Source organism: Ascaphus truei, chromosome 1 (assembly GCF_040206685.1).
Source record: "Ascaphus truei isolate aAscTru1 chromosome 1, aAscTru1.hap1, whole genome shotgun sequence".
In the NCBI taxonomy this organism is placed as follows: domain Eukaryota; kingdom Metazoa; phylum Chordata; class Amphibia; order Anura; family Ascaphidae; genus Ascaphus; species Ascaphus truei.
The window spans coordinates 452,613,940-452,625,061 of NC_134483.1; positions in this window are offsets into that span (position 1 = coordinate 452,613,940).

An 11,122-nucleotide genomic window follows, 5' to 3' on the forward strand; every position below is an offset into this window, starting at 1 on the left:
GCTGTGTGAAATTGATTGCTATCTGGGCCTCCGATAAAATGATCGACAGCTGCCACCCCCTGGTCATGTCTTATGACTGAGTATAGGGACGTTACGTCCATGGTCACCCAAATCGATTGTGGGTTCCATATTACATCTTTTAGCTTAATGATGAGATCTCCTGAATTCAGCAGAAAGGAGGGTAAATCCTTCACAAAGGGTTGTAAGTATTGATCAATGTATTTTGATAAACCATCTCCCAAAGATCCAATGGACGAAATGATTGGTCTCCCCGGAGGATCGACCAATGTCTTATGGACCTTTGGGAGATGGTAAAACACTGGGATGTTCGGATTGGGGTTCCACAAGAATGCACTTTCAGCTTTATTTAATACTTGTGTAATTACCCCTAACTCTAACAATTCTTTATATGATGACAAAAACTGTACTGTAGGGTCATCTGGTAGTGCAGAGTAGGTGGTAGCATCCCCAAGTTGCCTGTAAGCCTCCTTGAGGTAGCTAGCCCTACTCTGCACTACCACTGCTCCTCCCTTATCAGCATTTTTTATTACAATTTTGCAGTTTTTTTGTAAAGAAAAGAGTGCCTGTTTTTGCTTAGGATTTAAGTTATGTTTGCCTACATTAATAGAGTAACTCTCTGACAAAATGCGCAAATCCCTAATGACCATGTCCTCGAAGGTAGTCAAGAAAGGACCCTTGGAGAACTGAGGGTTAAATACTGAACTTTTCTTAAGGTTGGACCTCCAAGTACCAAATTCTGGAACATTAACTTGCTCAGATAAGTCCTCATTCTCTTCTAATAATTCTTCAAGATCCAAAATATCTTGAAGGTCGCATGCCTCTCTGAAGGTTGGAATAGAGATGGTTGGGTCACTCAATGGCGCATCTAAATCCTGTGGGTTTAATATAGATGGAACTCCAGATACATCAACCTCCTCTATAATGTCCAGTGACCTGTTGTCTTTTTGACCTAGAAACTGTGCACGTTTGTTGAAAAAAGATTTTAAAGTCAGTTTCCTCACAAATTTGTGGACATCTATAGCTGTGTTGAACAGATCAAAGTCCATAGTTGGAGCATACTTAAGCCTCTTCTGTAGGAGTGAATATTCTGCAGTTGTTAAATCTTCCCCAGATATATTAATAACATCTATTTCTTGGTTGTTACTCACTTCTTCCTTTTCGCCGGCCATCTGCCGCCCTCTCTTCTTCTTTCCTCTTCTGGTTCTTTAAGGTTTTTCTGGAAGAGAGGGAAGTTTTTTTGCTGCTGTTGTTGTCTGGAGGAAGATTGTTGCTCTGAACCACCATCATGATAACTTCTTGTGTGGTCCGCTCCTGCTGATCTCGATCTGGAGGACTCCACTTGACCATCTGGATAATGTCTGGACCCTTCTGTCTGGAAAAAGGAGACTGAGTGCGAGAGGTTATCTACATCAGAGAAATCGGAGTCTCCACTAGTTTGATCATTACTCTTAGATTTTAGAATGGATTTACGCGGGGTTGACCGCATTACTTTGTCTCTCTGTTGATTCATCTTTTGGGAACCCTGATTCCCCCTCTCTCTGATAGGGTTAACACGCTGCCAACTATACACTTGTTTCTTCTCGTAGTCGGTGCGGTCCCTATCATATTTGACCAGTTTTTTTGCTGTAATATCTTCCTCAGCTTTCAACACTGTTTCTGACAGTATCCTGTCATAATTTTTGAAGCCTTCTAAATCTTTAAATTTTTGCAGTTGTGATTGGAGGTCCTTAATTTGTGTTTGCAGGTGTTTCCTTTCATTAACTTTTTGCTCTATAATGAGTTCCATAAGTTTGAAACTGCACTGATCTAATGCAAGAACCCATTGCTGTTCAAACTGGGGGGTGGTAAACCCAAAAGTTGGAACCTTTTTCACCCGCAAACCCCTGGGAATCCTTTTATTTAGTGTATAATTCTCCAGGGAGATGATATCCCACCATGCTCTGATGTTCAAAATTAATAGTCTCTCCAATCTTTGGAAGTGTGTTTTAAGATCTGAAATGTCCTTAGTGTCAGCATCTACCACCCGTTCAAATACTTGTAGTGCCCGTTTTTTTCTAATGGTGTCATCACAGCAGTTCAGGGCATACATTGTTGATTCCTCTTCTAATGTCTCAATATCCTCCATTTCAGTCATACTGCTTTAAATTAGTGGATGCACCACTGTATTCAACAATCACAGGAGAAATATCCATGCACTAATAAAAATCAAAAAAAGTCCATACACCTGCTCCCTAATAAACTTGATTGTTGTTTCACAGAATCAACTGCGGTGAGCTCACCCCAGATATGGGGAAGTAAGACAGGTGAAAGAATTGGGGTGCTCCAAGCCGCAGCTACTCCATCCAATATATTAAATAATATTATTATTGACCCTGGAGAAACCAGTGGGAGTGGGTAGGTACTTCAAGACTTGTAAGTATCAGTGACAATCAGTCAAACTTAACTATAATAGTCTAAACCAATGAACCCCACTCACGTCATCTCCAGGGTTTCCTCTGCCGGCGTGCAAGCCAAAAGGATCCAGAATCCAGAAGTATCCAACAGCAAAAAACGAATGGCGCACAGCCAGGGAGCCAGGTGTGGAGTGAAAAGTGTTCTTTTATTTCAGCATGGTAGAAGACAGAAACACCCCTTGGGGGACACAGGTAGAAACCTCCTACGCGTTTCGGACCAACGGGTCCTTTATCAAGGAGTATGGGGTCTGCTTTGGGTGGGCACCTTAAATACCTAATGTTTGATAGGCAAATTAGAACAATCTGTGCAAAATCGTACCACGGGCCCACTGCGCATGCGCGTGACGTCATCCGGTGCGCCGCTCCAACAACCCTAAGGATTGTGGGTAAGGACCGCCCCCTAGCGTCACTCGCGCATGCTCACAGTGAGCCGTGAAGGGAAATGCCATTCCCTTACTCTCTGTCTCTGTCCCGTCCCCCCGTGACGTCACCACGATCTCTGATTGGCTGAGGCGCGCCGCTGCACCACCAATGACTGTGTGAAGCAGACGAGGCAGCTCCAGTCACTCCAGAGTCCAGTGTACATGCACGAAGGGGAAGGGAGAGAGTACAGGGAGGAATGAACCCCGCGTAAATCCATTCTAAAATCTAAGAGTAATGATCAAACTAGTGGAGACTCCGATTTCTCTGATGTAGATAACCTCTCGCACTCAGTCTCCTTTTTCCGGACAGAAGGGTCCAGACATTATCCAGATGGTCAAGTGGAGTCCTCCAGATCGAGATCAGCAGGAGCGGACCACACAAGAAGTTATCATGATGGTGGTTCAGAGCAACAATCTTCCTCCAGACAACAACAGCAGCAAAAAAACTTCCCTCTCTTCCAGAAAAACCTTAAAGAACCAGAAGAGGAAAGAAGAAGAGAGGGCGGCAGATGGCCGGCGAAAAGGAAGAAGTGAGTAACAACCAAGAAATAGATGTTATTAATATATCTGGGGAAGATTTAACAACTGCAGAATATTCACTCCTACAGAAGGGGCTTAAGTATGCTCCAACTATGGACTTTGATCTGTTCAACACAGCTATACATGTCCACAAATTTGTGAGGAAACTGACTTTAAAATCTTTTTTCAACAAACGTGCACAGTTTCTAGGTCAAAAAGACAACAGGTCACTGGACATTATAGAGGAGGTTGATGTATCTGGAGTTCCATCTATATTAAACCCACAGGATTTAGATGCGCCATTGAGTGACCCAACCATCTCTATTCCAACCTTCAGAGAGGCATGCGACCTTCAAGATATTTTGGATCTTGAAGAATTATTAGAAGAGAATGAGGACTTATCTGAGCAAGTTAATGTTCCAGAATTTGGTACTTGGAGGTCCAACCTTAAGAAAAGTTCAGTATTTAACCCTCAGTTCTCCAAGGGTCCTTTCTTGACTACCTTCGAGGACATGGTCATTAGGGATTTGCGCATTTTGTCAGAGAGTTACTCTATTAATGTAGGCAAACATAACTTAAATCCTAAGCAAAAACAGGCACTCTTTTCTTTACAAAAAAACTGCAAAATTGTAATAAAAAATGCTGATAAGGGAGGAGCAGTGGTAGTGCAGAGTAGGGCTAGCTACCTCAAGGAGGCTTACAGGCAACTTGGGGATGCTACCACCTACTCTGCACTACCAGATGACCCTACAGTACAGTTTTTGTCATCATATAAAGAATTGTTAGAGTTAGGGGTAATTACACAAGTATTAAATAAAGCTGAAAGTGCATTCTTGTGGAACCCCAATCCGACCATCCCAGTGTTTTACCATCTCCCAAAGGTCCATAAGACATTGGTCGATCCTCCGGGGAGACCAATCATTTCGTCCATTGGATCTTTGGGAGATGGTTTATCAAAATACATTGATCAATACTTACAACCCTTTGTGAAGGATTTACCCTCCTTTCTGCTGGATTCAGGAGATCTCATCATTAAGCTAAAAGATGTAATATGGAACCCACAATCGATTTGGGTGACCATGGACGTAACGTCCCTATACTCAGTCATAAGACATGACCAGGGGGTGGCAGCTGTCGATCATTTTATCGGAGGCCCAGATAGCAATCAATTTCACACAGCATTTCTTTTAGATGCCATAAAATTCTTATTAACGCACAATTACTTTTTATTTGATCGCACTTTTTATTTACAACAAAGGGGTACGGCAATGGGCACGAGCTTTGCACCGGTGTACGCAAATCTGTTTATGGGGTGGTGGGAGTCACTGTTTATTTTTTCAAGCACAAATCCTTTCCGTAAGCATATCACATTTTACAAAAGGTTCATTGATGACCTGATTATGGTTTGGGGAGGGGATTTAGATACTTTACACAATTTTTTTACATATATTAATTTGAATCACCTTAATTTAGCTTTCACTTATAACTTTCATGCACAGCACATTGACTATCTGGACCTCCGATTATTTATTGACATGCAAGGTCAAATCCAAATGGAAACATTCAGAAAACCAAATGCAAGGAATATGCTGCTACGAGCAGACAGCTGTCACCCACCGGCGGTCATCAGGGGGATCCCCAAGGGCCAGTCCCTCAGACTGAGGAGGAATTGCTCCACGGAGGAGGCTTTTTCTCGTCAGTCTGAGGAATTATGCCATCGCTTCCATCAGAGGGGCTACAATCTAGATTGTTTAATTAACACCTCCAAAGAAATTGCGTTAACCAACAGAGAGGATTTGTTTAAAAACGCTAAGGGTGATCCACACAGGGAAACAGCTACAATTAGTAATAAGAACAAAAAAGATACTGGGTTCATGAAAGGGGATGTTCCATTAATGATTACCCAATATAATAGATGTAGTCACAAAGTACAGAATATTATACGGAAGCATTGGAGCATCCTAAAAATGGATGGCAGCCTTAAGGACTGTGTCAAGCAGGGCCCCCGCTTTGTTTACCGCAAGGCCAAAACAATTGCTGGTTATATATCTCCAAGTTATGTCGCATCCTCTAACCCACCCACGAGAAAATTCGTAACTAAGGGTACATACAGATGTGGAGGTTGTAAGATTTGCCGATTTATGTTTCCCTCACAGTGTTTTAGGGGTCTAATATCTAACAAGGAATTCCCGATAAAATCATTCATTAATTGTAACACCCAATACGTGATTTACCTCCGAACCTGTGGGTGTGGGATCAACTATGTGGGTAGGACAATTAGACCACTTAAGAACAGAATCCTTGAACACATTAGATTAATTAGAAAAGGAGACACATCCCACCCGGTGTCAAAACACTTTTCCCAATGTCCAAAAGGGAGCCTCAATGGGCTTAAAGTTCAAGGAATTGAACAGATCCTTCCAAAAGAGAGAGGGGGTGACTTACTCAACCTTTTGGACCGCAGGGAGGCATATTGGATATTTATGCTTCAGACCAGAACCCCCTGCGGTCTAAATGTTGAGTGGAACCTGGGCCATTTTCTTTAAAAATCTTAAAAAACCTTGAAAAATATTAATAAATAATAATAAGAATAATGGCATTATGTGTTATAAATAACAGCTCGGATTCATTTTACCACTACTTTTGCTGCAATAACAACATGCTTCCTTAAAATTAAAGCACAAAAAGTTATAAGATATATGATTTGACTGTTTGCTATAATATGATGTTGCTAAAACACTGTTTTCTGTCAATTATCCTATCCTATTGTGTGTGCATCAAACCCTGATATACCATTAGAGCCTTTATGATGTATTATCTATGTGGCTTTTGCCACTTGTTAGTCAGTAGCCTTTTGCTGAGGGCAATTGTTATGATGGCTTTTTTTAAAACATCATTGATTAAACAAACAGCCATAGAATATGCATAACATATAATGTGTACAGTTGATTCCTCTTCACAACTGGAGACAAAGAAAAACAAGACATAACATACAAAGTCTTGTGAATTATTTTAAATTGTTTTTAATAAATTTTCAATAAATTTTCTATATGTAGATAAATATGACAGTATTTTGTTTATATGGATTATAGATCCGATCTAGGCTTATGCTTGGGATGCCAAGTGTAACTATGACGGCATTTTTTTGATATGGATCTTAGATCCCTTGCATGTATATTTTTGTGTATGTCAGTATATATGTGGGATCTACATTGGGGATGGGCACCATTCTCAATGGGAGCATGTATTAATTTATTCTATTTGTTCGGTGTGCTCCTATTGATAAAGGTAAATAATTAATTCCTCCCTGTACTCTCTCCCTTCCCCTTCGTGCATGTACACTGGACTCTGGAGTGATTGGAGCTGCCTCGTCTGCTTCACACAGTCATTGGTGGTGCAGCGGCGCGCCTCAGCCAATCAGAGATCGTGGTGACGTCACGGGGGGACGGGACAGAGACAGAGAGTAAGGGAATGGCATTTCCCTTCACGGCTCACTGTGAGCATGCGCGAGTGACGCTAGGGGGCGGTCCTTACCCACAATCCTTAGGGTTGTTGGAGCGGCGCACCGGATGACGTCACGCGCATGCGCAGTGGGCCCGTGGTACGATTTTGCACAGATTGTTCTAATTTGCCTATCAAACATTAGGTATTTAAGGTGCCCACCCAAAGCAGACCCCATACTCCTTGATAAAGGACCCGTTGGTCCGAAACGCGTAGGAGGTTTCTACCTGTGTCCCCCAAGGGGTGTTTCTGTCTTCTACCATGCTGAAATAAAAGAACACTTTTCACTCCACACCTGGCTCCCTGGCTGTGCGCCATTCTATTTATAGTCCAGTCTGATATCACTGTCTCCAGGCAGAAATGGGCGGGGCCTAGCTTCTGCTGAGTCACCCCAGCACCACATGATAGGGAAGGGTCATTACTCTGTGTGGGCCCACACAGTTAACCCCTTAAGGCCCTGGTAATTCTAAAGGGGGGGGGGTGATATATGAATAAATGGTTACAAATAGTGCAGTAAATGAGTGTCTTAAAAATCTGGCTTATCTGAGCAAGAGTCTAGGTAAACTGATGGTTTTTTGTTGTTGTTTGTTTGTATTTTATTTCGTGTACAGTCTTTTTATCTTATATTGGTAATTAAAAGTACATTTGTAGGTGTTTTTTTTTTAATAATATATATATACTGAGTGCAGGAATACAGGGACTTTCATTTCTCTTTCCTGTCTACTTATTGTAATAGCCTAGTTTGGTTTAATGTTAACCCTTTGTATACTATGGAAGCCTGAAACCCATAATAATATCTGTGGCATACAAAAAGTGAAAATAATATTATATATTGATTTAAAGGTGCAAATTCCACATGGTCGGACAGTTGAATTTCTTAGGGGCTTCTGAATGGCAAAGTGTGTGTGTGTGTGTATGAAGTGTTTGCTTTACCCTTATCCCACCCTGTACTTATCATAGAAACTCTTAAAGTGAAGGGGAGGTGCGGTGGAAAGTCTAAGGCTAAGTACACACACTTGCTGAACAACAGTGATATTAGACATACCCCTCCCAAGTCTAGCTTTAAAAAGAAATTAAAAATACTTATAGGTGTCGGATTTGGGTACAACATGTATAAATTTTGCAGATAAAACCACTTAAACACGTCACTAGAATTAGTTCACTTTGGTCTTAGGAGGGATTGCTGCTCATTTTTTATTAAAAGGATTCAAACCAAATGGGTTGTACGGAGATAAATCACAGTATTTTTTATTTTATTTTTATCGCAGAGGACACGAGCTTCCATGACACTTACCTAGTCACTGGCGTTTGCCTCTTATTTTGAGCGTTCAATATGGCCGCCAATTGACACAGATCCTTCCCACCAATAGGAATCAGCAACATCACCCATTTGGGCTTTCTATTAGATGGCCATTTAAATACCCAGGGCCCCCCCTTGTAGTTTATCACCTTATCTTTTACGTTTGTTTTACCTAGTTTTTCCCTCCCCCTCCCCTTTTTCCTTGTGTTTTTTCACCCCCTTGTTATTCCTCCACTCCTCCTCTTCCTTCATTTTTTGTGATATTGTTTAGTTCTGCTTGAAAATATTTACTCACTGTGCCTGTATTAGGGGCAACTCTGTATTTCATCTATTTTCAATATATTCTTTATGTAGCCCTGGCTGGTTTGGGCTACTAGTCTGCCCTCCTCCTGGCAGTAAGTCCTAGTAAAAGCAGGCTAGCCAGGAGTAATCATGGGTTTTCCCCACTTCTATGCAGCCTCAGTGAGTCACAGAGAAGGCGGTGCAACCAGGCCCTGTGTCCAATCATGGGCATGGGGGTGGTTCCTGCTTTGCCTGTACTTAATGAGCGGTACTTCCTTAATTTAGTTAGTTGCCTCTACTTTGAGAGAGGCAGGTCTACCCATACCAAGCTGTGCAGGGCTCTGTCAGTTTGTGGCCCTCCCTTAGGGGAGAGGAGGGAGACTATTCCCCTTGCTCTAAGGGAAGAGTAAGGGAAGAGCTAGGACTGCTCCTAGTGCCCTTGGCTGGGAGTGCAAAGTCCAGGGACATCATGATGGTGAAGGCCCTAAGCTCTGTTGCTGTATCCTTGAAGTGTGCTTATAAATTGTTCCAGTGTTTAATATACCTTCCTGTCTGAGACTGAAATCTATCAGAGGGAAGGCTGAAACGTTCTCCTGCAGGGATTTCACCCCTTATCCCTGGGGTCTACAAGAGATGGAGGCACAGTCACCATGAGTACGAATGAGTTATGCCCCAGAAGCTTGTTCTGACATCCCCTACCATTATGCGGGAGACTCAGGACAACTGTAAGCCAGCAGGTATGCACCACATTCCTTGGAGCAGCAGTGTAATCTCCCAGAGGAGGGGGGGAACATGTGTTACATTTGGAGGCGCTGCTGAGATCATCAGGACAGGCTTTCAGCGAAGCAGAACTGAAAGAAAATAATGTAAGTTTCCAGAGAAAGGGCTAAGGAAGGAGGGGGTCTAAGTGTAGTCAGAATGTTGGAGAAAACTGTCAGTTTTTGAAAGACACAGAAAGCTCAATGGCCAGCTTCTGGGACAGAGACAGCTAAGGACAGTCTGCGAGACAGCTAGTGATAGTCTGAGAGGCAGACCAGGTGGAAGTGAGAGAGCTGCAGAAACACGTCTTCTACACACCGTGTGTTATGAGAAGAGGCAACAGTGAAGACAGCGATCGGATGCCAGACAGGCGGGAGGCCTTTTTTCTGAAACGTAACCATCCCTTATAAATTACACCTGCACCTCACAAATGTTTTAACCTTAACAGGCCTGCAACACTTCTACTCACCAATAAGGACTCATTCATAGTGCAAGATATGGAGCGAGCTACATAGCTCGCGCTACAAACAAACATGTGTATTCCAAATCGCATGGCCATAGTGAGCACAAGCTAGCACGTGAGATACAAGTATACTAAAGCAGAGGAGACAAACTTGTTTGCTATTGCACCAAGACAGCCTGGTCATGTGAGTGGCTAACAGCCAATGAAAAGCTATTCTGCCTGGATACTGTTCTAATTACTTTTTGTCAGTTGAGTTGTGCTTGCTGTGAGAATATGGACAACTCAACTATTGAAAATGTGATTTCTGAGGTTTAAAATGTGAAGTTTTAATTCATACCATGACAGAAATATCAATGATAATTTATGGAGAGAAATTTCTGATCTATTATCCATTACTTGTATATAATTGTTAATTTTTTTTTTTTTAACAAGGCATGTTTTCATGCATGACACTATATATAGTGTATATATATATATTTGCAGATATCTTCTGTAAATTGAATGGCATTATGCATTTTATTATTTGCTAAAGGCGTGTTGTCATGCATGACACTTCCTTGACACGCCCCCGTCCCACATGATGACCGCGCCCACCTCCTCGCTCGCTTTCCAAAAACCTACAGTCGACACTGTAGCGCTCGTTCTCGCTTTCACTATGGACAAAGCCTAAGGGATATAAGAACTCACGCGCAGTTCTGGAAACAATCAGACACTGTGGAACTAATAAAATGGATAATTGCACAGCGGCCTTGTTTATTGTGTGTTGCAACTGTATATATGTGTAGCCAGGTCTCTCCAGCCTGTCAGCACCCCCCTCACCTTGCTGATGATCGCGGGTGCAGCCGAGTCAAATGGCGCCCCAGCGCGGCGATCTCAGGGGTGAGGGCGGTCAGGCCCCGGCTCGGGGGTTGCCGGTTCTCCCGGAGCCGGGCGGTGAGTGCGCCGCCATGTTGCGCCGGTTCGCGCATGCGCAGTAAGACCCCGGCGGCCCGACAGTCGCGCATGCGCAGAACGTACCACAGAGCCAGGGAAGAGTCGCGCATGCGCAGGAGAATCGCGCACGCGGTCCCAATGTATTTGCAGGCGCCCCAGGACTACAATTCCCATAGGGCCTAGCGAGGGAGGCACCAGGTGCCTCATAGGAGCCAATAGGGTTGCAGGATTGCACTGGGCCAGAAAGGATACATTTCGCTCGCTCAACCACGCTAGTCAGTTGGAGCAGCAGAGCAGAAGGGGAAGGAAGGGTGCAGGGAGCGAGTGAAGCTCCTGCATCGCGTAAGGTCCCCCCTCTCCCAGGTAGGCCCCAACTCCCCACCAGGTTAGTGGGTAATTGATAGGGACGGCCCCAGTTAGGGACTCTACCCTTAGTGAGTGCTGTCTTGTCAGAGTCACGGCTGTCAGT